This window comes from Coturnix japonica, chromosome 1 (genome assembly GCF_001577835.2).
Source record: "Coturnix japonica isolate 7356 chromosome 1, Coturnix japonica 2.1, whole genome shotgun sequence".
Taxonomy (NCBI): Eukaryota; Metazoa; Chordata; class Aves; order Galliformes; family Phasianidae; genus Coturnix; species Coturnix japonica.
The window spans coordinates 153,650,605-153,677,659 of NC_029516.1; the positions used below are offsets into that span (position 1 = coordinate 153,650,605).

Sequence of the window (27,055 nt, forward strand, 5' to 3'; positions counted from 1 at the left end):
AATACTCCAGTGCTATGTAGATGAGCTCTCAGTAGTTTCACCACTGCAATCCAATGATCAAACCTTTTCTATACTTTACTGCAGATTGCCTTTGCCTCTAGAGGGTATCTCTATCTACCTAATTCTCTCACTCCATTTTTGTGTGTAAGTGGGGGTCATGTGTGTGCTTATAGGTAGGTTGCTTGGAAAGTAATGCCTTAATTTCCATGGAAACTACAACAGGTACAAAGAACACAATAACACTAATTGGTAGAGCAAACTCTTGGTTGCAAAACACTGTAGTTCAGCACAGTCATCATGATGAGCTCTGCATTTCATCAGCAATGAACAAGAACGTGCATGCTGTGCTTGTAAAAAATCAGTACCAGCAGCGGTGACCCACTGTTTCACAGCTGCTGATGGTGTCACTGATGGGAAAATGGTGTCCATGCAGCTCAGCTTTCACTGTGCTCACATCCACTATTTGGTCTCCAGAAATGTTCAGTGAGCATCAGTGAACGTCACTGGGTGCCATTTTTTCCACATGGAGGAATTCAGTTCCTCACCTTTGCTTCATACATGCCTCCATGTCAGACACCATTTTGTCAGACTGCCCCTCTGCCTCCATATGTCACATGGAAACAAAATGTAATGGGATATTTGTGGGAAGGTAAAACCTCTACTTCCATACCACCACCATCTGCCTCTGCTATCATGGGCAAATGTTAACAACATATGACGCATTACTTTTGGAGTCATCCCTTTACCTATATATGCTGCAATGCACATGTGTGTGGTGAGTGAGTGATCATTTCCCAGTGTAGCTGCATTTGGCATTTGGTCTGTACCCAAGCCAGCAGGAGTTGATCTCAAAAGTGCAATTATCATCACGGTGGCTGAGAAGGGCAGAACCCCGTTACCTGTGCTGTACTGCTCACAGCACCACGCTGCTTTCTGAGCTGCCCCTTAAAGGGCTGAGTTCTGCCGAGACCTTAACAGTAGTTCATTAGGGGCACGCCTGAAATCTGTACTGCAGCAGCGCACACGGTGATGCAGGAGCTGCAACCGTGAAAATCCCAGAGCAGAACGAACCTGGCATTTCCACTGCTCAGCCCCCCGCTGAACTTAATGCTTCTTTTTCTGTGCTGCCCGTGGAGGTCTTGGGCTGTATGCTGCCATCAAACTGCGCCTGGCAGCTCCTTCTCATTTACTGTAATAACATGACCACACTTGCGCTCTGCACAAAGCGGCGTTTCACGCTTCAGCGCTCTGAAGTCTCCGGCACAGACACGGGCAAAGCTCAGAACGAGGGCTACTCGTGCGTTTTGCATTTCGTACATCCCTCCTCCTTGGACAGCCTCGCCCCGTCTCATCCCTTTGCTCCCCTCCTCCTTCCTGCACCCTCTGCTGATCCGCAGTGGCGGCGGTTCACGGGGCACCGGTTGCACCCAAAGCACGGTGCTGGGCACAGTTCGCGGGGGGTCTCTGGGTGCACTGCCAGAGCCTATTCACGGTGAGAGGCAAATTGGTGCCTCGCTCTGCGTCAGCAGCAGGTTCAAGCCCTAAAAAGTGCTCAAATAAATCAATGCTAATAAATACATAGATCTATTTATTGGCTCTTCGGGGCTTTCCCAGAGGCGAGGCAGCGAACTTTCTCCGGAGCTACTGTCCCCTCCTCCTCAGTCGTTCGGTGTTTCAGCTGTCCCCCCATCCGTTCACTTCCATCGCGAGGTGGTGGTTTGTGCCTCCCCCCCATCCCCGGGGCACTCGGAGGGGCCGCAGTGTGCGATACGCCCGCAGGGGGGTGCTGCAGTGCGGCAGCGAGGGGCTCGGGGAGCGCGGCGGGGGCGGCGGCGGCGTCGGGAGGGGACGCGGAGGCAAAGCCGCCGCTGGTGTCGCGGGGAGCGCATCGCCGCGGGCGGCACAAGCCGGTGCGCGTGTCCCTCTCTGGGGTTTTTCCCTTTATCTCCGTGTCCTTTTTCCTGCCTCGCAGCGCTGCGCTCCGGGGAGAAGCGGCGCGTCGGAAGGAGCTGTTACTTTGGACGGGCAGCATGAGGCTCTCCCAGGGAAGGAGGAGAAGCCGCACTGAGCATCCGGGGAAGGTTGTGGCTCGCATCTGTTGCTCCGGAGCCCGGCGGCAGGCGCAGGTCCCTGGGCTGAGGGTGATGGAGAGCATCTAACCGGTGGGCTTGTGTCCGAGCGTCTGCGCCGGGGGCAGACATGGAGAAAATAAAGTAAAAATGAATAAAAGTGGCTGAGCGGGAGCGAAACAAAGCGAACACTTCTCAGAGGGATTTAACTTACAAAAAGGGCGCTTCCAAGGGAAAATGTGACCCGCTGGAACTTCGGGAGGAAGATGCCCGCTGCCGACGCACGCACCTAAACCAAGTAAGTTCCCCATAACTTTGTTGCATTTTCCTTCTGAATCTTTGGTTCTCGACCCTCTACAAAAAAAAGTATCTGTCTCTTCTGTTCCTACATGGGCGCGGGGTGACGTTGCGCACCACTTTGTTCCCAGCCCGAGAATTAAGACGTTTCTTCTTCCCGTGTCCGAAATGAACATGGGATATTTCCCCTCGCACCAGCAAACCCCGGAGTGTGACACCTGCGGGACAGCTGCGTTCGGGGGTGGAACCGCGTGGGGCCGCAACGGACCCGGTCCCGGACCCCGAGGGGCTGCGCTACGATCCGCCGGGGCGGGTCGGGGTCCAGACGGAGAGCTCCGGGAGAATGGGAAATGCGAGGCCGATGAGGGAGTAGCGCGGTGAAGAGGCGCTCAGAGCGGGGTTCACACGGTTGGCATTGAAAGGTGCTGGCCCTTGGGACATAGGTTAGAGGGTGAGGTCCTGTTAGGAAGAAGCAGTTGATGCTCAGGAGCTTTACATGCTGACAGCAGGTTGCACTCTGCAGAAAGAATGAACTGTGAAATTCACTGCTGTTGGTAAAACCCGCAGCCTTGTTAATTAAATATATTTCCTTATTTCTACAAGGAAATGTCATTTCTGCACTTTTGTTTTACTGCACTCGTTTAAGTGATTTTCTGTTAGCATGGCAACCAAAATTACATTTATTGAAGCGTGCCCCCAAAGTGATATGGCTCTTACAGTTCTGACACACCTTTTAGGTGGAAGTAAATAAGACCACTTTCCAGGCTCTGCCTTTCTTTTATTTTCCAGAGAAAGGGCATTCCTCAAAAACAGAGTGAAAAGCAGGGAGTTAGACTTGATGATCCCCAGAGGTCCCTTCCACCCTCTGCAATTATGTGACTCTGTAAAATAGAGATTGCTCCTTGCTTTTGTTTAAGAAAAGCTTCTTTGTACAAGAATTCACACATGGATAGATTTTCTCTAGCATACAGCAAGCACAGAGAGGGTAATAGTTATTGTCCCACACAGTGAATTAGATGCTGGCCTTTGAGTACCTTTGAGCACAATCTACTTGCAGTGTTAAGTTTGATCATACTGCAGTGACATAGCATGTATCATTCTTTGTGTTCCTTCTTCTGAAGCTGTGACTCTGATAGCTTAGCAGGGTTTTCTGTGGAAATATGTACAATTTCTATGATTTCACTATATTGACATAAGCAAGAATTCTGCGTACAGAGAAGTCAGATGCACTGGACTGCTTAACAGCTGTCTTGGAATAGCTAATGAAAGACTGGGAGAGGACCTGAGGGTACGCTGGCTCACAGGCAGGGCTCAGGAAGAGTCCTTTAATATCTAAATGGGTGAAAGTCTCATGACACTTGTTTTTCCTTTTGCCTTACCCTCTATACTGACCAACCTCACTTAGCTTGCAAAAAGATGGGGCTTTTTACTATAGTTTCTGCTCTTTTTTTCCCCATGTTGTTCAGACTTTGGGACACATGAGACTGTATTTGGAAACAGCAAAACATAAACATGTCTGTTTTTAAATTTAACTTCAGCCACTTATTCTGACACTATATATAGTAGTCGTTGCACTTAAAATAGCTTCAGAAAGAAATTCCATTTCTCCTTATCTTTCCTATTTAGAGCCGAGTACTGCTAGTCAGTATTAAGTCAGCTGAGGTCATCCCAGATCAGGTATGATTCTGCTTCTTTTCAGTACTCTTGCTGCAAATATCATGTCCTGAGCAAAGTAGTTCTGCTTTGGTGGAAATGACATTGCATTTCTATAGTGTGGACAGCCCATCAAGTTTATATCAGAGGACTCATGTAGAGAAATCTATTAAGGGATCAGCTCTCAGCTCTGTCTATGTGTGTATATTGCTTTAGGTGACAAACAGAAAGGAACACGACTGCCCCCCCACCCCCAACACCTGAGACCTGTCTTCGTGCCAGTACACTGTTTGATCTGCCAAGTTTTTTTTTCAGGGCCATGATTCATTGGAGTGAGGAGTTAAAATCAACAGGGAAAATCTCATATAGCATCTCTGCCTGCTCTGCTACATTGGCGATTCTGGTAATCAATACTGAAAAGGACTGAATTCCTTCTGAAAATAAAGACTGAGTTAGCCTTATGAGTTAGTTTTATGGAAGACAACATGTAAGTGGGGAGAAAGGGGGGGAGAAAGGATCATTATAAACTATCTCAAGAAAAGGCAGGCAAAATTCTAGGAAGCACTGATCTCTTGAGACATTCAGTGGCTTCATGAGTGTCAGATCATGTTCAGATTTCAGGTGTGTTGGGTTATAGTCTGGTGACTTCACTAAGCATATTATTATTTCCTGATAGCAGGTTGGAGATACAGCTGTGTTGATAAATCAGTTTTACATCACTGTGTTTTGTGTCACCAAATAAGACTCCAGGAATTACCTGCTGTAGAAGGCCTGCTTCCACCCTGGAAGGTGAAAGGCAGAGCCTGGCCTTACTCTAAGCACAGTATTGCACCAACACCAGCAACGGGGGAGCCGGGATACTCAGCTCCATTGAGATTTGTTGCTGGAAAATTATTCCAACTGGTTAAATACGTATTAATTCCTATGGTTTATACAGTGAAAACAGGAAAAGCCAACTGAATCTTTTTTTTTTCCTTTTTTTTCCTCTTCTGTAATAGATTTTTATGCAAATGTCACTCCTAGGTGCATTAACTCTCTGTCAAACAGAATCTGAAAAACATTTGGAATAAGAGATAATTGCTTTGCACAGTGAAGCTGACAAAGGAATTAATGGATTTTAATGTGCTGCACTGGAAAAACAAAGTAACACCCATGTTAAAATAAATCATTCTCAATATTTTTTCTTAGGGCTGTTTTCTCTCTCTCTCTCTCTCTCTCTCTCTTTTTTTTTTTTCTTTTTCTTTTTAATTTCTTCCTTTCTTTCTCCTTCTGTTCTACCTTATCAAACTTATGTATTACTTTGAATTCATAAAATAAGTCTTCCGCTTCTCTCAACCATTTATTTCTAATTTAGGCAGTGACAGGTGTGAGACAAGAGCTGAAAAGAACTTTGGATTGCAATTATAATTTTTTGCAGCTAAACTATTTTTCAGTGACCATGGGCTGAAGGTGGACAGGAGAACTCCTTCAGTTTGTGTGAATTTAACACACCATAGGGATTTTCAGCTGGTCAGATCTAACCATTGAAGGACAACTTCTGCAATAGCTTGGTCACTGAGCCTGTGCTGGATACATCACCTGGAGTGCTTCACACATGCACATATGTGTCAGGGGAACCATTTGATTATAATGGTAGTAATGTTATCTGGTACACTATGTAATAAATAGAGAGAGGAACAGTAAATGGAGAAAGAGATTTCCCCCTGGGATTTTCTGAAATATACATTATGGGTTATTCCAGAGGTACTTTTCCACATACTGTTAAAAACTTCTGAGGAGCAGCAGACCTCCCCAAGAAAGTGGAGGCCCCAGACCCGCCTCTTGTGCATGGGCTGTCAATGAAGTAGCCAAGCCCTGTGATCTCAGCACATGCTTGGTTTCCATGAGTATTTTCCTGATACACAAGTCTTATCTATTTATTCATTCATTTATTTATTTATTTATAAGCAATTCCTTCTAACGTCACTGTTAAGAACCAGAAATACATTCTTCTTGGTGTGTTCATGCCTAAAATGAGAATGGAAAAGCAGATGTAGTGGGTTCTTGCTTCTCCTGTACTTTTGCCAGCTGGCCATGTGCAGTGCAGTTCAGTTGGCCATGCAGAAGTATCTCCTGCCCTTATGGTATATTCTGACTTAAGGTGCATTCTGTGGCTGCAAACTGCCTCTCTCTGTAGGACACCAGTCTCCTATGGGTTATGTGTCATACAGGAGCTGCTGCCTAAACTTTCATGGAATACCTCTGCCTTGGCTGTTGAACTGACCATGTAGTCTCTCTTTTCTTCTGGAGAAAGAGAAGCAGAAGCCAGGAGTGACCAAACTCCCTACTTCATCTCCTTTGGAACAGTCATCCTCCACAAGTACCATCTCTGGTCATTGTGTAACAGGACCTGAGGCAAGGAGCCTACATTCTTGGGATGTGTTTGTTGAATCCCAGCTGAGCTGTGGTAGTAGGGCATGAAGATAATAATCAAACTAAAATGCAGGTTAAAAATACTTGCACACACATACACATGCACTTGCACCAAAGTTCTGTGCTACTTTTGAAACTACTCCCATAGAGCATGACCTCACAAGTGTGTGCTGGATATATGCTTCTGGAAGGTTACTAGCAACCCCCTCTGCTACCCAGTTTAATTAGAAAAGGATTTTTCGAGACACTCCTATGCTTACTGTCAGTACTTACCTAAAATGTTTGTTTCTTTTTGATTTGGATGTCCATCACAGAGAGGTAGCAGCTGTCAGAGATGGCTGACAGAGATGCTGTCTGTGATGGCCAAGTACCAGGGGTGATTACTGCCCCAGGCCATAAAGCATGAGAGGAGCATCAACACAATTCTGAATCGAATCCATAATGTATAGTAGTGGGAAACTTGCCTGAGAGCTCTCCTTACAAGAGGCAGGCATTCTGCCAAGAAGGACCTTCCTATGGTAGATTCTGCATTGCATCGACTGGGAATTCAATTTGCTTACTTTAACCATCACTTAATCAAGATACCTACTTAAATCACAGGAAGTTAGCAGTCCTAGGAAAATCAATGCAGCCCTCAGTTCATTAGATTAATGGACAGGCTTTTGCCTTTGTTCCTTCTGTGTAGCCATAAATCTGGAGAAGAATACTACAGGATAGTTTTTTGAAGATGAAATCTGTAGTACTCCGTAGCATACAGATCCTCTTCAGCAGACTATCAGTGTGATGTCAGAACTAAATGTACTAGACAAAAAAGAAAGAGCAGCACCAAATTTATTCCCAAGGAAACTTTCATTTTTTTCTGAATTTAAACATTACGCTTATATAAAACAATAAAATGCTTTCATTTTAGTTTTTCCATTTTAAAAAGCAGAACAGATCATTTACTTTCTGCATGTAGAAGCAGGCAGTAGGGATGCAGCAGAAGATACAAGGTCATATTGTGCCTGATTTAAGTTTTCCCCAGATAAGTTTGTATATAATGATCCATGTCAAAAATGTCTTTACTGACAAATCCTGAATAGTTCTGAAGAGGGATTTTTCACAAGAGGTCAGATTCTAGATACCGCAGACTTGACTGCCAGCTGTAAACCAAGCACCTATGCTCTGCATGTACTGCCTGGAGGTGTAGATAAACCTCCAGTGGACAAGCTGAACTATGTAATTCATACACCTGTAGAGTAGGAGGAATTGCTTTCTGCAGCTATTTATTGTTGCTGATGTTGGACTTCACATATCTAAACATAGATGAGATTAATTTTGTCCCAGTGATGTCAAAAGAAAAGAAAATGCACATTCAGAGTGGCCAGGAAATAGGTGTCTTCTTTCTTGTGAAGTATCTCAAGGTACTACTGACCTTCATGGTATGGACACAGAGATCATAACAATAACTAGATGACTACAGCATGCTAAATTATTTCAAATATTATGTTGTCTGTTCCCCCAGTTTTAAAGAATTTCTTGGGTTGGGTAGCTGAAAAAAAATCTTGTGGCTGTGCCAAGGAAAACAGGAAAACTGGACCATTTTAAAAGGAGAACACACAGTTCTGGGTACTCACAGCTTACCTCCTGCTAGTGCAAGATGTCTCTCCTGTGGAACACATCCTGCTTCTGTAGAGCAAAGCAAAGCAAAGACAGATTCTTCTAAAACATTCTCAACATTGCTATTTCTACAGCGCATGTTGGTGTACTGAATACATAATTACAATGAAAATTGTCAGCAATGACATCATTGTTTTAATCTCTGTTCATGTGGAAATGTTTGTTATTAGCAAAACACTTCAAAATAAATCCTCCTGCTATGTTTCAGCACTGCCTGCTGCACACACCCTGCTTATCTTCCACTGGAGAACAACTAAAAATTCCCATTTGTGTTTTGTGTATACTGACAGCAACTGATTTTAGACTGGGAGAGACGTTTGCCTTTCCTTTTTAATGGTAATCACTTGAAGTGATTAGACCTGCAGTAAATCTCTTGAACTTGTTTGTGCTGGTATGGTGAGTTTATTTTTCAAATTTCTTTTGTTTTATAGTAGGCACGTACCTGCAAAACCCACTGCTACCACCTTCAAAAGCATACACTCTCCCTGTGGATCTACTATCTAGCAAATCCCTGGAGGTGTTCAAGAGATGAGTAGATGTGGCACTGAGAGATGTGGTTAGTGGGTGCAGTGGTGATTGGCTGGTGGTTGAACTGGATGATCTTAGTGGTCTTTTGTAATTTAATTATTCTATGGTTCTAGGTTAACCAAGCTGACTGCAGAATAGTTCCCTACTTTGCCTTATGAATCTTAGCTATAGAATTGCCTTTCAAGAACCATTAACTGCTTTTCTTTGGATTTGTTTAGGCACTTTAACGCTAAGCATGCTAGACTTTATAGCCTGTAGAAGGAACCTAGTAACTTTTTAAAGGTGATTCATGTGACCTTTCTTGAAGGAGATTAATTGTTCTGTGCAGGAGGTGCATTTCTTCCCGTTAGTAATAAAGGAGGATTAGGATGACAAACGAACTTTGTATGTCTTTTCTGGATTCTTAAGATTGCAGATACTAATCTCATCTTTATTTTTAAAATATTCTTGATCAGAGTACTTCCTAGTTACATGTGATGATTAATGAGGCTTCATAATGGTAATGCAAAGACTATGCTGTATTTTTTAAAACCTACCAGGAAGTTAACCCAAGGCACTGAGGTCATTTGTTAAAAACTGATGGCATAGGCAAGTATATGTACTAAGCCCTGCACTTAAACTACAAAACAAAAATGGACATATCAGTTCTCACTTCAAGGCAGTCACATGAAAAAAAGGACAATGAAGACTGCTTAGAGATTTTAACAATTCAAATAGGGCAGCTCATGCTCATATATACCATGATATTGCCATTATCAGTAACATAATAGACACCTTTTAGGACATGGTTTCCTTCTGGAAACATAGGTGTTTGGTAAAACAATTTTACTGGGGCAAAACAACACTTCAGTTATTTTCCTCCAGTGTTCTCTTGACTAATTGACTGTTTACGGTTATTTTAACACATACATTTAACCTTTTCCTTAAAGCCTGCAATAAAAATTATCTAAAACAATCAACAGCTCAAAATGGCTAAGCTTTGTGGTCATCACATAATGGACTTCATTTTGAAAAAATAAATGTTGCCTGTGTTTTGCACTTAAAGCTTTGGTTCATGAAAGTGTTTAAACATTAAGAAGTCTGTCTACTGTGTGTTCCACTGTCAGCAGTGCTTCATAGGTTGCTTCTTGTTAAACATTCACTTCATGTTTTTCCTCAATATGTGTTACTTGCCTGAATCCAGATTTAAGGGATATAATTTGATAGTTCTGGTGAAGATTTTTTATCTGATGATGTAGAAAATATGAATACTACAGTAATTCTTTACAGTGAATCCAGAATCCGTTAAGGCATCTAACATGTAATGTAATTATTTTGGAGATATTGATATAATGCATGTTGGCATTTTACTTTGAAGCATTACTTTGGTTAGCAGAGACACAAGTCACTATTTGATTTTTTCCCCCAGGATTTGTCACAAATGTCTGAGAAAATTCCTATCATTTTCTTCTTTTATTGTACAGGTAGCTATGATTTAACAAGCCCATTTTATAGCCAAAGATGTTAATGATGATAATGGTCAAAGTCCTTCGAAATTCTAACGCCCTAGTGTGAAATTTTGCAGAATACAAAATGAAGCAATTGTGCCTTCTCATTAATCATAAATGTATTGTCTCAGACAGAAGATGTTGTTTCAAAAATTTGGCCCCTTGATTCCATGAGAATTCTAATGCTCTGGCAGCTTCTTGTTTCTACTCAATAATTTAGAGGTTTATAAAAAATAAATTGGGCCTCATTCTCCATTCCAATGCAGCTAATGCAATTACAAGTTGTCGAGAACCTACTCCAAAATCTTGTTGATGTTGGGCTCTTTAGAAAAATACATAGGCCTAAAGCACTCATCTGTTTGCCATCATTGTTACCATTCATGACTGCAGCCCCTACAACTTAAGGAGTGTGCTCAACTATTTTCTCAAATCATTCTTTATCTAAATATTTATTTTCTTTGCAGTTCACACAGTCGTTTAGTGGAGGGAAGCAGTGATTATTTTCTTCAACCATAGTGATGCAGTTAACAAGGACTAAAATCTCACCATATCTGATAAAAAGAATGCTTGCCACTCAGTTGCTGGAAACTGAATTTTAAGAAGGCAAACTAAACAAAACACACCTGCAATTTTTAAACCAACCTTCTTTTTTTAATAATTTATAGAACCTCCAAGAACTATTCTAAACAGTGTTTGATAGCATTATTAGAAAACAATTGCCAGTTCAAGATTATGGTGCATCAAAGCATCAAATTAGTCTTGGAAGTCTCTCCTCTAAGAAAAATCCTACTGTAGAATCATAGAATCACTGAATTACTCAGGTTGGAAAAGACCAAGATCATCAAGTCCAACCTCAGCCTAACCATAGTACCCTAATTCTAATAACCCTCTGCTAAATCATGTCTCCAAGCACCACATTCAAACGAATCTTAAAAACATCCAGGGATGGTGACTCAACCACCTCCCTGGGCAGCCTATTCCAGTGTATAACTACTGTTTCAGTAAAGAAGTGTTTCCTAATGTCCAACCTAAACTTACCTTGGTGCAACTTGAGGCCATTTCCCCTCGTCTTGTCACCTGTCACCAGTGAGAAGAGACCTGCCCTACTCTGTAGTCACTGTAAGCACCTTTCAGATATTGGAAGACAGCAAAAAGGTCTCCCCTCAGCCTCCTTTCCCCAGACCAAATAGCCCCAGATCCCTCAGCCTCTCCTCATAGGGCTGATTTTCCAAGCCCTTCACAATCCTTGTTGCCCCCTTCTCTGGACCTGATCCAGTACCTCCATGTTTTTTTGTACTGAGGTGCCCAAAACTGAACACAGTACTCGAGGTGAGGCCTCACCAATACCGAGTAAAGGGGCAGGATGACTTCCCTAGTCCTACTCACCACACCATTCCTGATACAAGTCAGGATGCCATTGGCCCTCTTGGTCACCTGGGCACACTGCTGGCTCATATTCAACTGACTGTCCATCAGCACACCAAGGTCCCTTTCCATCAGGCGGCTTTCCAGCCACACTTCCCCATGCCTGTAGGGTTGCCTGGGGTTGTTGTGATCAAATGCAGGACCTGACAGTTGGCCCTTTTGAAAATCAGTACTCTTAAAAATTCAATACATACAAGCCGTTGTTCGTACTTCCAGTAAATGACATATTTCAATGAACATATGGAAACACAGTTTTATTTTAATGCTTCATCTATTTATGTCAACCGGCTGTTGCGTTCTGTAGGAATCATCAAGATATTTGTTCAGTTTCTCCAACTTTGCTTAATGTCTTCTGACGTTTCAACAACTGTCCTGAGTAATAGCTCACAACGCTGCGGTAGAGTTAATTTCTAACATGGGGATTCCACTAGCATGTTTTATAGGTAATGCAAGCAGATATGTTTAGAGTTTGAATATTTTGAAGAAAATGACTTACAGATTAAGTTGTGATCTGTCCTCAAATATGCTTATGGATAAATATATATTTGTGCATGTACATTACACAAACATATCTACATATACACAAAGAACAGAAGAACACATATATAATTCCACATATACATACATATTTATGGGCACAATGTACATTCCTTTTACTGGTACACATTAAAAGTTAATTTTTGCTCCTGTAAGAGAAAGAAAAGATCTATCCTGAGGTCAGGAATACAGCCCATTAAAGCATCTCTCTATTTCACACGTACATACACAGAGAGTTGACACTATATCTCATTGGCCAGGAATATTTAACTCTCACTGCACTTGTTTATATAATTTAAATGGTATTTAAGTCCAATTCTTGACCAACTATATCTTATTTGCTACTACAAGCAAATAAGTGCCGTAAATTTAACTATTTTGGCAGCCTACCAGGGTATGAAAAATTAATAGCAGTCCAGAGGCACTTCCTTTCCTTACAAGTTTAGAAAATCCCAAGAGACAGTCTTCTTTAACAGCCAGCAATCTCTGGGCAAGGAGCTGACAGCCCTGACACTGTGCTAACAATTGCAGCTCCTACTAGGGAATGTTTTTCCTAAATCTGGTAGCAAACATAGCTTAACTTGGATAGAGCCAGTATTTCTCATGTTGTTTATCATCCAGAAGGATTTTTTTTTTTTTCCTGGTCTTTTATGTAGAAATAATAACTTATCCATTTAAAAACACAGCAACCTATTAATCATATCTGCATAAGTCTAAGAACAACGTTTTTTAACAATTTGATCCTTAAATAAACAGCACAGGGAAGCTCTCAGGGAAAGCTTTAGAAAGGAGGTAGGAGACCCTCATGCTATTCAGCTTCAAAACTTCTTCAGAGTGCTGCTTCCAAGTTTGGAGACCACAGTGTGCATAATAATAAAGGGAAAGGTAGTTGACCTTTCAGTATCCTGCTGCTGTTTCACAGGGGCATTGCCATGGCAGATGCCTGAGAGCTGACTCTGTTTTCTACTGCCCATAAATGTTAGAACTGTAATGAGAACAAGGGAAGAGGGTACATTTTCAATGGAAAGGGGAATTTTAGTGTAACTGGTGTGTATCATCTAAGTGTTAGTGCTAAAACCATAACAAGTAGGATAAAATACAAGTATTTGTCTTGGGTTAGAAACAGAGTTGATAGCCAAAAGCTGTATACTAACAGAACTGATAGTTCAAGTGAAGTTAACATCAGCTGTTCTGAATAACATAGATGAAACACAGACTCACTTTGCCCAGGACCATAAAGAAGGTCCTTTTCTTCATTGATTGTATGGTACATTTTCAGAGATATGATTTCAGAGTGTGTTTTCAGTGCTTGATTATTCTACCAACAACAATAAGTGATTATTGTTGCTAATCACATATTCAGTTTTTAGACATATTTATTTTACTGGGCCCTATTGAACAAAAAAACATGAGCTCTGTTCTAGTGTTAGAACACAGACATTGCGGGCATTGAGATTAATCTCTGAGCTGTTTAAATAAACCTTGAATGCCAGTGCAAAGAGACTGAATAGACTTCTTAGAGGGAAAATCATCTTCTACTATACTAACGGCTGAAACAAACTCTGAAAACCCCTTAGTGAATAAAAGGTCTTAAGTAATCGTAGTTTTGTATCTCTGGAGTGGTGACAGTGTTCCTTATCAGGGAGTTAACATTGCAAAAAAAAAAAAAGAAAAAAAAAAGCATGACAGTTGTCATCCTTAACTCTTCTGTGTTTTTCTGTGTTGACTTTCTGGGTTTCAGCATTTCAACTATTCAACTATTGCTACAGGATTACAGGTGTAAAATGGATTAGAGAGGAGAAGGGAAAGGAATAGTAATTAAAACCAATTTAAAAGAAGTGTTAACAGCTGTTCAATTCCAATAGATTAAGAAACTGCTTAAATAAAGTGCACAGAAAAGGAGGAAGCACATGAGGGAACAGATAAATACTGATGTGATTTGGAAGGGGTTTTAAGAGTAGGAAATGTTGTGGTTTGCTGAAGTAGAGGATTATAAGATTGGGTGGTAGCAGTAACACCAGATCACAGTGAGCTGAAAAGCACTCAGTCATTTGTTGGTGTAGGTGATACTGGAATAAGTAGTAGTAATTTGAGAAATAGTAGGTTTTTAGGATATGCAGTAACCAGAACTATTCAACTGTATTTGCAGTATAGCAGTACTGTTGTACTTAGCCATGTGTATGTCTTAGTAGCTTTCTGACCTATAGCATCTAGCACATTTAAACAGTAGTCCTAAATTTATTAATTAATTTATCATTTCCATAATATCAGCCCTACAAAGGCTTACTCCATAAGCTGTGAGTAATCACCTACCCAGCTAAGGCAAAGTCAGCAACATGCTATCATGGTGTGGCAGTTTCACGCTGATGGGCAGCTAAGCTCCATGTGCTGCTCTTTCACTCCTCCTCTTCAGGAAACTAGGAGGAGAAAATTTCCTCCAGATGCTGTTGCACAGCAGTTTTTCCCTTTCTTATATCTGCTCTCCTAGAGGCACATCCAGTGTTGCTCATGGCTCAGCTCTAGCAGTGGTGAGCCCAGTGGGTCTAGCTCTGATCTGGCATGGGACAGTGCTGGGCTCTGCTCACAAAGTACACCCTGCAGCCCGCCACTACCCAAGCCTTGCCATATAAGCCCAATACATGTGCATGTAATTGATGAACTGTATCTGTCCAGGCTGCTTCTAAGTAAAAAATGAATGGCTTGTTTGGATGATAGAAATTTCTTAATTATATCTAATTCTCAAAATATTAACTAGCTGTTGAATAACAAGCAACAGAAACCAAGACTTATACCAAAAGTTGTAAGAGATCTCTAAAAATGAAGATGCTCTTCTTGAACAAATAGATGAAACTGAGCAAAGAAAGCAATTTTTTTTTATTTTTATTATTTTTTTTCCCCACATACAGTTAATTCAGAGTGAAAGACTCCCATTTCAACTGTCAGCCATTCTTGATAATTTGTGTCTTTTAAAGTGTTTGAAAAACACTGTTGTTACGTTCTCTTGAAGGCAGTGTTGATTTGCCAGGCATAGAGTACATAAATCTCATTACCTGTGACAAGTAACACCTTGAACTCAAAAGCTGTGGTGAAGTGAAGCTTGAAAGATAATAACTGATTTCCTTTAATAAAGGAGATAACTTGTGTTGAAGTTAATGGAAGTTTTTCAGCTGACTCTAGGGCAGTTACAGCCTTACCACCTCCATCTAAGCCCTTTTAGGTTTTGTAGCTTGCATTTGACAGTGGCAAAAATCCAGTAATTCTAAGCAGGAGTGTCATAAGAGAGGAAGTGTATTCCATCATTTATTGTACTCTCCCAGACTCCAAGCACAGTTCAGGGTCTTGCTTTGACGAATACGTTTTCTATGTGTTTTGTAATAATTCCCTGAACTCATCCAGTCTTCTGGGTAATGCACATACACTTTTAGCATTTTGGAATCCTTCAGTGATGAATTCTTCAAGTCACTGTGTGCAGACTCATCGGTTCTTGTTTTCCATAAGGCTGACATCTCTTGCCTTCATTTGGCTGCTCTTGTATCTTATACCTGAGAAAACGGTGAACAGTTGATTCATATCCATCCTCTTCTTGCCGCCCATAACTAAATGAACCTATAGTATACAAGGTCTTCTCCAAAAATAATGCCTCCTATTTTATTATGTTTGCCCACAATATCAGAGGCAAACAACAGGGATATAGCAGTAGAGGTTCCTACTTATTTATTTATTTATTTTTGCCATATGACAGATGGCAACAGAGGGGCAGTCTGACAAAATGCTGTCTGACATGGAAGTGCATATCAAGCAAAGGGGTGGAATGGAATTCCTCCGTGTAGAAAAAAAATGGCACCTACTGACATTCAACAACTCTTACTGAACATTTATGGAGACCAAAGAATGGATGTGAGCACAGTGAGGCAGTGGGTGGTGTATTTCAGCAGTCGTTACAGTGGTGGTGAAGATGGTTGCAAGTGCAGTATGCAGCCTCTTGTGGCAAAAATACATGGTTAACAGTGGTGACTATGCTGAAAAAGAGAGTTTTGTAGCTGAGAATTTGCTCCATCAAACAGTGTTATTGTGCCCTTTATCAATTGTAGTTCCCATAGAAATAAATAGGAGGCATTACTTTTGGAGGGGCATACATATTTTCCATATGTTCAGTCTTTACATACTGAAGATTTCTCACTTATTGTTTCCCCTGTTGGAAGTTCTTCTGTAAGTTTAATTATTCTGTTGTTCATATCTGAACATTTTCCCGTACTACTGTCTTAATTATGAAATGCGGACACTAAAAATGCATGTTCAGTCACCTCTGTCACTTTAAAACTAAAGACATGCATAAATTTTCTGGTAGCATGAGAGAAAGAAGCAAATTCTGTTTGAGAGTAAATGGATATATTAATTAGAGAAAATGCATCTTATCTTTGGGAACTGCAACTTGAAATTCTTTGCCTTGCCCCTTTTTATAAAACAAGAGTAACAGAAGAGAATTTTTTTGTGTGGTTTTTTTTTTTTCCAGATTTTATTTTTAATTTTTATTTTTTTTTCTCCTGGAGCCATGTTGGCAGAGGCAATCGAAACACATGGGAATGCAACTGGACATGACTCATTTAAGCTTAGTCAAGAAAGGAAGATTTATAAAATATCTGCTCTTTTGCTTATGAAAGTTTATTTCCGTGCTGAGTGCATAACTTTTATTTTTCTATTTCAAATAAAGATCAAACAGATTTGTGAAATCTGAATCATTATCTTCTGGAAATTCTTGTTAATACTAGCAATTAGTCCTTTTAATTCCCATACATTTGTTAAAATTTTGCTTATTACTCACTGTAGCATATGGAACTAATGCAAACTTTATCAGAACTTTCATTATTCACTTGAGATTTCACTGTTTTTGTGCTCTCATGGTTATCCACCCAGCTGCACTTTTAATTTTGAGTTTGTTAAACACATATCTCAGTCAGACCCGAGAAACTGTAGAATTAAAGAGAATAGGAATTTACTGAGTCACTTAATACTGAAAATAAGAGCAGGGAGACTACCCACTGAGCTATTCAGAAACCTAAGTTCTTTTCTGTGTTTTGCAGTCTAATTACATCTATCACAAAGTTACAATCCTTCTTTTTCTTCAGGGTTGAAGTATAGTTTCAGTACTTGTGCTTCTTTTCAAGAAATCCAAGCAAAATAAATCAGTGATCCTTTATCAAAAACTTAACAGAACAGATATTCCTAATTTGTCTTTTGAGCTTTTCCATTGAGGGGAAAGGAGTCATCATTCAATCTCATTTATCTCATTTCTACCTGGAAAATTTAGAATTGATATTATAGTACTGTCAAGATTCACTTATAGTCATTCTCCCGCTCAGTTGGAATTGACAGAATCATAACCCAGCCATGATCTTGAGCAATTTTCGTTTTCATCAGGGCACCTGTCAAAGAATGTTGTCAATTCCATAACACTGCAAGGTATGTTAATTTACAGATAGAGTGCAGGGAAAATTGAGAAGGCCAGACTCCCACAGAAAGCCCATGCCTGAACCATTTTCAAATTGAGGGAAATGCCACTAACCTTGGAAATATTTTGTTGTCAGCCTCTACCATCCTGTCTTGTAATCCACTTTTGATTATTAGCAATACAATGCACACATCCATGGCTAAGCATTAATATAATAATCCTGTAGCTCAGAAATAAGGTGAAGTCATTGTTTCATAAGCTAAAAAAAAAAAAATAATATTATGTTGCAGCATTCTTTTCTCAGTGGCTCATCACAAATCTTATTCTGCTGTTGATGTTTTGATTTGGGGTTCAGTCATTCACTTGACTCCAGTGGTGTCCAGAATCTTGATCTTGTTGACTCAATCATTCTGGTTGACATTTCCCCGTACAAAGCCTTGGAACATCATTAAACATTTTCATTACTCAATCAGAAAGAAAAAGGCTCAGCCTTCAATAACTCAGTTCAACTTTTGCTAAAAATATTCATAGGGTTACAGAATGCTCCAGATAAGCTTCAGACACATTTGACTCAAGAAAAAAAATATGTTATAAATGGAATGTTTGCACATATAGCATTGTTTCTATTCATATGTGTATAGAATCATAGAATCACAAGGTTGGAAAGGACCTATAAGATCATCTAGTCCAACCGTCCTCCCTTTACCATACCTACAGAAAACCCCTAAACCATATCTCCTAGCTCCCTATCCAGACGCTTCTTGAACACTGCCAGGGATGGCGACTCCACCACCTCCCTGGTCAGGCTATTCCAGGGCCTGACCACTCTCTGAGAAAAAAAGTTCCTTTGTATGTCCAGTCTAAACCTCATCTGATACAACTTGTGGACATTTCCTTGGGTCCTGTTTATTGCCTGGCAGAAGAGGCTAAGCTCCTCCTCATCACAACCTCCCTTCAGGAAGTTGTAAAGTGCAGTGAGGTGTCCCCTGAGCCTCCTCTTCTCCAGGCTAAACAATCCCAGCTCTCTGAGCCGCTCCTTGTTCATTGTGCTGATTTTTCAAAAGGCACACGTGAACACACAAGCACACATATAAGATGAACATTGCTGGACACTCATATGAACACATATGGAACATACTTATAAACCCCACACCCACATCAAAATGTGATCACTACAACTAATTTTACAACAACCACTGAATTTGTTCATTGATGTAAAATAAAAATATGCATGTTTACATTTTAAAGTCTACTGAAATTAAAAGTACTTATAAATATATTTTAGAGGCAATTATTAACATAATTTTTATCTTACATATGAAAATTATGATAAATTAAGATGTCCTGATACTCAGAAATGAATTGTGGAGAAGCAGGAGAAGACAGAATTCTTCCAAGCCAGCTCACATAGACCTCTGTGCTCCATCAGCATTGCTAGCAAAGCTAATGAAGGAACAAACCCCAAAGGCAGACATTGGAAATACATTCCCAGGCAAGGCATCTGGATGTTGCAGTCGCCAAATGTGTTCTGTTTATACTTCTCATAAATGTTAACTGTGTGACTAGAAGAGAAAAAGGAGGTAGGAAGCAGGACAGAACAGGAGACAGGAGTCATTGCAATAGGAGAACATGGTAGTAAGTCATCCTTCTTGAAATGGAAGCAGATGGACTGCTTGTGTTAAGGGAGATGAGGCTGTACTTCATTCTAATCATCAGGCATTTGCAAGGCGTAGGTAGCTAATAACTCCTTCCTTGAGGGTGGGGGGTGGGGGGAGGGGAAGAAAGAAAGAAACCTCATGCTTTTGAAAGGGACATAAAACTGGAGATGACTACAGTTGAACTGCACATTTCACTTAGCTGACTGTAAAAAGGAAAGAATACCTAAAGGAATTGTCATGCTTTGGTATCATCGTAGTACTTTTAATGTGCAGTAGGAAAAGAAGTAAAAGACAACACATATAAAAAATTGTCAGAAGTCCCTTCCAAACCAGAGACTGCACTAGACTTAAAGCAGTGAACAGTATAACAGTGTAATGTGCAGGGGGGAGTATTTCTGCAGGAAAGAAAACACCACAGAATGTGGTGAGAACCATTTTTTAAAATACAGAAGATAATCACATCTATATTGTTCACATTACTGATATCAGGCACCTGTGCACACCTGCAACACTAAGCAAAAAATTTCCTAAATAACTTCTTAAAGAAAGTACTGGCCCTTGGATTTGACAATGTTTAAATGATTTCAGAGAAGAGATTAACTTGTGTAATGCTTTCTTTTATTCACAGTTGTTGAAAAACTCAATTTTCCTGCACTGAGAGTTTCACCTTTTAATAACTTCATCTATTTCTGAACATTTTAACTTAATCTTCAGAAGTTTCTTCAGGTATTTCAGAAGACAAAATAAACAGCTGTTCTATAATTTTGAAAAGCCCGGTACACTGGGCACAGCAAAGATGAAATGACTGGCTTTTTAGAACTTCTGGTTCATTACCTGAAAATACTGTGGCATGTACAAATACCATGCATATTCATACATGCAAATATTATGTCAGCAGTTAACAACAAAAATCTTACAGAGTGAGTGCTTCTCTGATTTCTTCTCGTATGCAGTAAGTGGATTCAAAGATTCATAGGTGAAGAGAAACTGCAGATTTTGAAAACCTCAGGCAGGTCTTTGCTGTGAAAACAATTATGAACCTAGTCTACTACACTCTCAAATGAGGAGAAAGGATCACAAGGAGTGCAGCAGACAAAGATATATTTAAATATCTGCAGTTTTATGGGTATCTACCTGCCTGTTAATATTATATCATGGTGAGTCACCAAGCAGTGTCCAATATTCTTCTTGTAGTATTGATACAAAGATTTTTTTTCTGTCTCAGACAAAGCCAATGGTGTAGTGTCACTATGTGTCACATAAGTTCTCTCTGCTATGATCTAGTCTACAGTGGAAGGTGGACATTTGTAAAATACTCAAATTTTTATATATGTGATAGAAAGAAAAGCAATCTATATATGTGTAATTTCCCATTTCCTAGCCATCATGTAGACATAGACATAGACAAATGTATAGACAGAGGTGTAGATGACGATACAGGTGTACATGTAGGTGTAGATGTAGACATGGGATTTATATTTTTGATCTGGTCTAGTAACAGTCAAGATTGCTAGTGCCATTTTTGATTGCCCTTAAAAAGAGGAAATTATTGTAATACAATGAAGATAGATTATATGTATGTATTCTAAATATATATGTATATATATGTATATATGTGTATATTTTGAAGGATTTTTCCTTACTAGTATTTGTTCAAATCACACAATTCAGGTCAGTTTCATAAAAATTTGCATGAAGGGGTTTTAAATTAGTTCTTTGTAGACATTCCTGACTATATGAGCTAAGCTTACTTAATCAAGGAACAGAGAAAATGCCAGGTGACCACAAGAATTAAATTCACAAAAAGCATATCTGCTACTCTCTCATGTCTGCTAAAGACAGAAGTTTATCTAAACCATTCTTAAAGTATTCTCAGTTATGATGATTCTACTCCCTTTCCATCAGTAAACTTAGAATTAAAGAGTTTTCTGTTGATATCGTAGCTAAGTGAAAATGAATAAATCAAATACAGATTAAAAATGATGAAAATTTAAGTAATTATGAAATTATGTTTAAAAATGATATATTTAAAAAATAAAATAAAATATGTTACCTGAATAAAGATCTTTTGAAAGAGGGCTCAGAGAGCAAAGGGAGACTGTTAGAAACTTTCTAATATGCTGTAATGAAGTTAACATTTCTCCCATTGTGCAAGCATTCTCTATTTGAGTCTGAAAGGAATTTTAGTTGATATTATTTCTAAAGCTCTGTAGTGTTTCTTGGAAATTTGGTTAAAGGAGCACTGAGACTGTCCAATAAGCCTGTGCCGTTTGGATGAATATACAGATAAATTCAATGGCTTCATCCCTAATTCATTCTAACTTATGAATGTTGACTTCATGTTGAGTTTTGAGTCATGTTGATTTGCAATTTGTTCATTAAGTTAAATAAGAGCAGTATTGGACATTCTTCCTCTGGCAAGAATAAGATTAATAGTTCTTCTGCATGCAGCACTTGTCCCTGGTAAATCAGTTTCATAATCCTAATTCTGTGAGTCATTGAGCAATGTGACTCACCCATTCTCACCCAGCAGTATCTTGAATTCCAGAAAAATTGCTTTGCTCACCAGGTAACTGTACAGCTATTCTGATGCCTTTTGTTCCTCTTCCTAAGAGCCTTTCTTAAGTACACGATATATGCACGATCAGACTTTTCACTGATTACAAGAACTGTGACTGTATTTGAGTATATATATAGTTCTGTAATGTGGAGCTACATGCATGTGTTCTCTTATTTAGAGCTCTAAAATCTATGGCTTTTTGTCCATTTGAATGGAAATGAAAGTGGTGTGCATTTCTTCTGGAAATAAATTATGTTTGTAATTACTGAACAGGAGCTAAGAGTTAAATTTTCTTACATGGTAAACTTTTAATACAGAAGGATGAATGTTTTAGGGAGGAGGAAGAAATCAGTGTGATAATGTGATCTGTAAGTGAAAAATTCAATAAAAAAATGTTGTTAGAGATATAATAGTTAAATGATTTTGCCTTTAATTCCTTTACATTCAAATGCAATTGGCTTTTCATTGACATTAAACATTTATTTCCTACAGGGATCTTAGCATGTGCAGGAAGAAATGCTCCTCTGAATAGTTTATATCACCTGGCATTTGCGCTTTGAAAATGTGGTACAAGTTTATTTATTTATTTATTGGTTGTTAGTATACTGTGTTAAAAAAAAAAAAAAAAAAAAAAAAAAAAAAGACCTGAAATAACGATATTCTTAGAGCTTTGCTTTGTGTGAAGTGGGGAAGGCTGGGTGATGGACCAAAATGCTAGGTCCACCAACCCACCATGGGACATTCTCAGCGGGGTAGTTCCCAAGGGACGTGTTCACAGGACATGTACAGGTACAGTGAAGACCCATAACATTGTATTGCATTTAAAATGCCAAAGGAGTGGAATTTTAATCCAAAATGAGATTTTTAATATTCATTTTTAAATTCTTTTAAAAACTGTCAAATCTGAACTCTTTCCTGGAATTTCTTCAGATCTATCTGATCTGTGTTGTTTAGTTTACTGATAGCAGTTAAGTTGTTGCCTTGTGAAGGATGATGATGTGTGCAGAAAATTTATTCTACTGTGGCTGGTCTGCTCAACACAGTGCGGTTGAGCTGGCTAATTTAAAATTGGAGAAACAGATCTGCTCAGGTAACTGCTATTTTCTTTTGGTGTTACTGCTGCTACTGCTAAATTGTTTTCCTCAATACTACATACCCAAAGGTGTCTGAAGATTTTAAATGCAATGAAATGCAACAAAATAACCTCATCAATATCTTGTAAGCCTTGAGTGTTAAATTAGCTGGAAGGGCTGTAACTGTCTGGGGAGATGCAGCTACAGGGATTCAGGCTGGGTTGGGGAGGAAGGAAAGAGGATGACATGATATTTTTCACAATGCAACAAGAAACGTAGGCCAGTAGGTTGTCCTCAGTGGAAGGCTCCAGAACTCTGACAAATTCGATACCCGTCCAGATACCTTACTGAAGAGCTGCAGAAGATTTTCTCCTCCATGTAGCACATCCACAAATGAGTCTTCATTAAAACGGCAGCAATCAGTATCACTCAAATGAAAGACAAACCTATCTTCTGTGTTCGGACTAGGACATTACAGAGAGAACTTCATCTCATGTCAGGCCATTGGCTTCATTTGTGTTAAAACAAACTCAGACCCAGACGTCATCTGTATAACACAGATAATTTCCCATTCAGGGAAGAATTTCATGTTAATTTTTTATTTTTTACTTGTGGATATCAATATACAACTATGAGCTGGTATGAAGATGGTCAACACTCTGTCCTTCTGAGGGAAAGGATGTCCTGTTAGTTCTACTCTAGCAGAGAAACAGTAGAAAGTACTTTAAGACAGAGATGAAAACAAGCAGTTTTTACATTTGAATTTCTGGATTTATCATAGAGTCTGTGCAACCAAGGAATGTACATTTAGAACAGAAAAATATCATAGTTTCTTTATCATGTGTCATGTTTTCCCAAGTAATTACAGCATAAGAGTAGAAACTCTCTCACTGCACATCTTACTGTTACTATACTTTTAAGTCATCAGTGTCATGTTGTTTCAGTAGACTATATTTGAATGTCAGTGCCATATGTCACATGTAGGATTAAATAATTTTCAAACTAATTAAAAAATTAGAAAAGAAATTGAAGTGAAACTTACAAATTTCCATTTCAAAGCAAATAACTCGTGCCTTTTCTAATATCACTAATTAAACTGAAGTGTTCCAATAAGTGTATTAGAAGTTTCAAAAATATGAAAGAGTCTTACCTTCATTTCAGTTCTAATACTTCTTGGCTTTACAAGAAATTAAGGAAAATGTAACAGTTTGTATTCAATATTTCTCAGTTTGATCTTTTCTATGATTATTTCTCAATACGTCATAATAAAATGCGTAACTCATAATCAACCCTTGCTGTTAAATACTGTTTAACTGTTACATAATTTGCTATAATTAGTAGAGAAAAGCTGTGTCTTTCACTGACATTTTCCCTCTCAAAAAAACTTCTAAATGGATAGCCTGTTTGTGGTTGCTACTTTCTTTTAGTTGATTTGCAATTCACATTGAAGCAAAGCCTCGTGTGTCCTTCAAAAAATGAAAATTAAGGCACAACTGGGGTAAATTTTACCCAAGTAAACCAAAACGACAGAACTGAACAAAATATTCAGTCTTTAGAATTAATTTTCACACTCAGGGTGCCAGTGCATACTGTGTGAACATTCCATTCATAGTGCGAGCTGCTCAGCCCTTTGCAGATAGGAAAATTCCTTTGTAAATTAATTAATGCTGTGTGTGTTGCTGTTTCAAGCCAGGGTGTGTGGCACCTGAGTGCTCCTTGGCCTGATGAGAAACCTTTCACAGGGTGGCTGGGCACAGACCGAATCTGATGATGACTGAAGATTTCTGTAAAAGAGCACGTCAACCCCAGCAATAGGGCTCTGTGCCTTTGGGCAGAAGTGCTTCGTTATTCCTGTTATAGGAATTTTAAATTGCTCAAAAAACATGAAAACGTCTGCTAGCTGAAGTTGCTGGCATATTTGGTAGGGTTTGAGATCTTTTCTGTTTATATTTTTGTACAGTATATGGAATGTGGATATTGAAGCATCTGCCAGCACAGCATTATAAGATTTGCACAGAACCTATCTCAAGCAAACTAGATGCATCTCTTTGCCTAAAGGGAATAATAGTGAAAACAAAAAATGTATTAACTTTATGGCATTCTCTTACCTCAGCACAAGGATTAGTATGGTTGAAGCTTATTCCATTATCCACCTCTGTAAACAAGACACAAAACACCAAGAAATACATAGACCTCACTTGTATTAATTTCAGAGGTCAAGATATGCAATTCCTCTACGTAGATCTTCCCAGTAGGTGAAAAAGCAGTGTGACACAAGTTTTATCTGTCCCAGAAAAGAAAAAAGGGGTCTTCAGCCTTGCTCTTGCCCTTCTGTCCTTCTGTTTCAAAGGTCAGGATGCAGGAGAAGGTTGAGTAAAACAGGTGATCCAAGTCTTTCAGCATGTGTCATTGGGACAGTCCAGAAACAGCTAAATCTCCTCAAAGCTATAGGACAGACATGTGAAACCCACATTCCATGGCTGCCCCCTGCCCCAAACCATCATGGTGGAAGCTCTGCCCCACCAAGTGGGCAAGCCTGTCCCTGGGCATGCAGCCATCACTCAGCAACAGTCACACATCAGTATGTGATCAACACTGTCTGGGCTGAAACCAGAACAAATGGAATTCACTGTGTAGTGCTAATCTCTGCCCCTAGCACACACCACACATATAAAGTTGAGTTAAAAACTGCACATGTTGCACACTACATACGCTTGTGTCAGATGGTGAGAAAAGAACAGTGATTTCTTTCACTGATTTCAACCTAACTAATGCTATCCTAAAAGAAAACAGAACCCCAAGAAAGAAAAATCATGGATAAAGGAAGTCTGTAGAGTGGAACGTAGACTTATTTGCTGAGATAAATAATATGACACTCTATGTAATTTGTAAGGAAATCATGTCCATTCTCAAACATTGCACTTGGTTAAGACATTGCATGCAGAAGCGTACTGACAAATTCAATGCGTATCAAGGAGTGCTTTGTAAAGACAAAATAGCAGAACTGGAAAACATCTGTCATCTCAACAATTTTGTTTTTTAAGTTGCAACTCAATCAGACTCTACTATAAAAACCAGCTATGTGGTAGCAAATCAATACCATCTACTGACAGTGAGTTAATTAAGCAGTGTCAGGAGAATGTGGCAGATATAATTTGTCCTGATAAACAACAGGATTTTCTGAAATCATTTTGTCTGTCCAGCCAGTGGCCAGCTGAACTGAAGAAAGAGGAAAATCAGTCACAGGAAATTTGGAGAATAAAGCTGCTAATTTTGAATGTTACGCTGCAGTGGTATATGAAAGTCCTGACGCTACAGATATGGCTCAATTTGGCATCATTATTAGAGGTACCGATATCAATATAATGTCACTGAAGAAATATATCAATATAATGTCACTGAAGAAATGGTTTCTTTGGTGCCACTAAAAGATATACCTAAGTCTCTTCATTTGAATGGAACAAGGAAGTAACTGAATGGTGGCAAGTGTAGGTAAGCACTATGAAGATTAGTAAATTCCTAAGTAAGGCTTGAAACTACATTTCTTGATCTGTGGAGATTCTTAAATGTTACTGCTCTTGTGCTTTCTGAACTTTATCGTAAGTTCCTTAGTTACCTGTGCAAGATATCTGCTGAAGAAATGCATCAGCATTGCACAGTCCTGCTCTTCATTTATCTCAAGGAGTTAAACATACACACAAGGGAATTTATTTCAAGTTCCATTAAGGTGTAATGGACCTTGCCTGAGAGTGTTTTATGCAGATCACCTGAATCTTTTATGGTTGTCATTTACATATTTTATACAGAGTCCTCAGTCTCAACGTTAAGTCCCACCTATGCAAACATGCGTGTACAAATCAAGAGTTTTTTTTCCATTAATTTTCATTTATAATGGAATATTCCCACATTAATATATTCTCAGATAATAATTTACACCATATAAATTTATTTTAATATGATTTTAATTTGACTGATGAAGAACAGTAAAATTTAAAGATGTTAAAATGAGAATACATTAAAACTGTGTCTAAAATTTAGCAGAATAGATGACACCAGAATTGTACTTAGTGAAAACTGCACGGGGAGATAAATTTTCTCAATGCTGAAATAATCAGATTTCACATTTTTAGAATAATATTTCAAAAATTAATTGTTATCTGATTTTAATTGTTTAAGGACACTATTAATGTCAACATTGTAACTTTTTCATTAGAGTAATCAACATACTATCTCTCTCTATCCTTTTAT

At 39.2% G+C, this 27,055-nt stretch overlaps 1 protein-coding gene across 1 annotated transcript in view; it reads left to right on the top strand.

The window, feature by feature from the left end:
• The first annotated feature begins 1,865 nt into the window (after positions 1-1,865).
• TRPC4 (transient receptor potential cation channel subfamily C member 4) overlaps positions 1,866-27,055 on the top strand; it is a 132,673-nt gene continuing 107,483 nt past the window's right edge. Inside the window, exon 1 of the mRNA XM_015851914.2 lies at positions 1,866-2,367. The gene's annotated coding sequence lies outside the window, so the exon portion shown is untranslated. The remainder of the gene's footprint in view (positions 2,368-27,055) is intronic.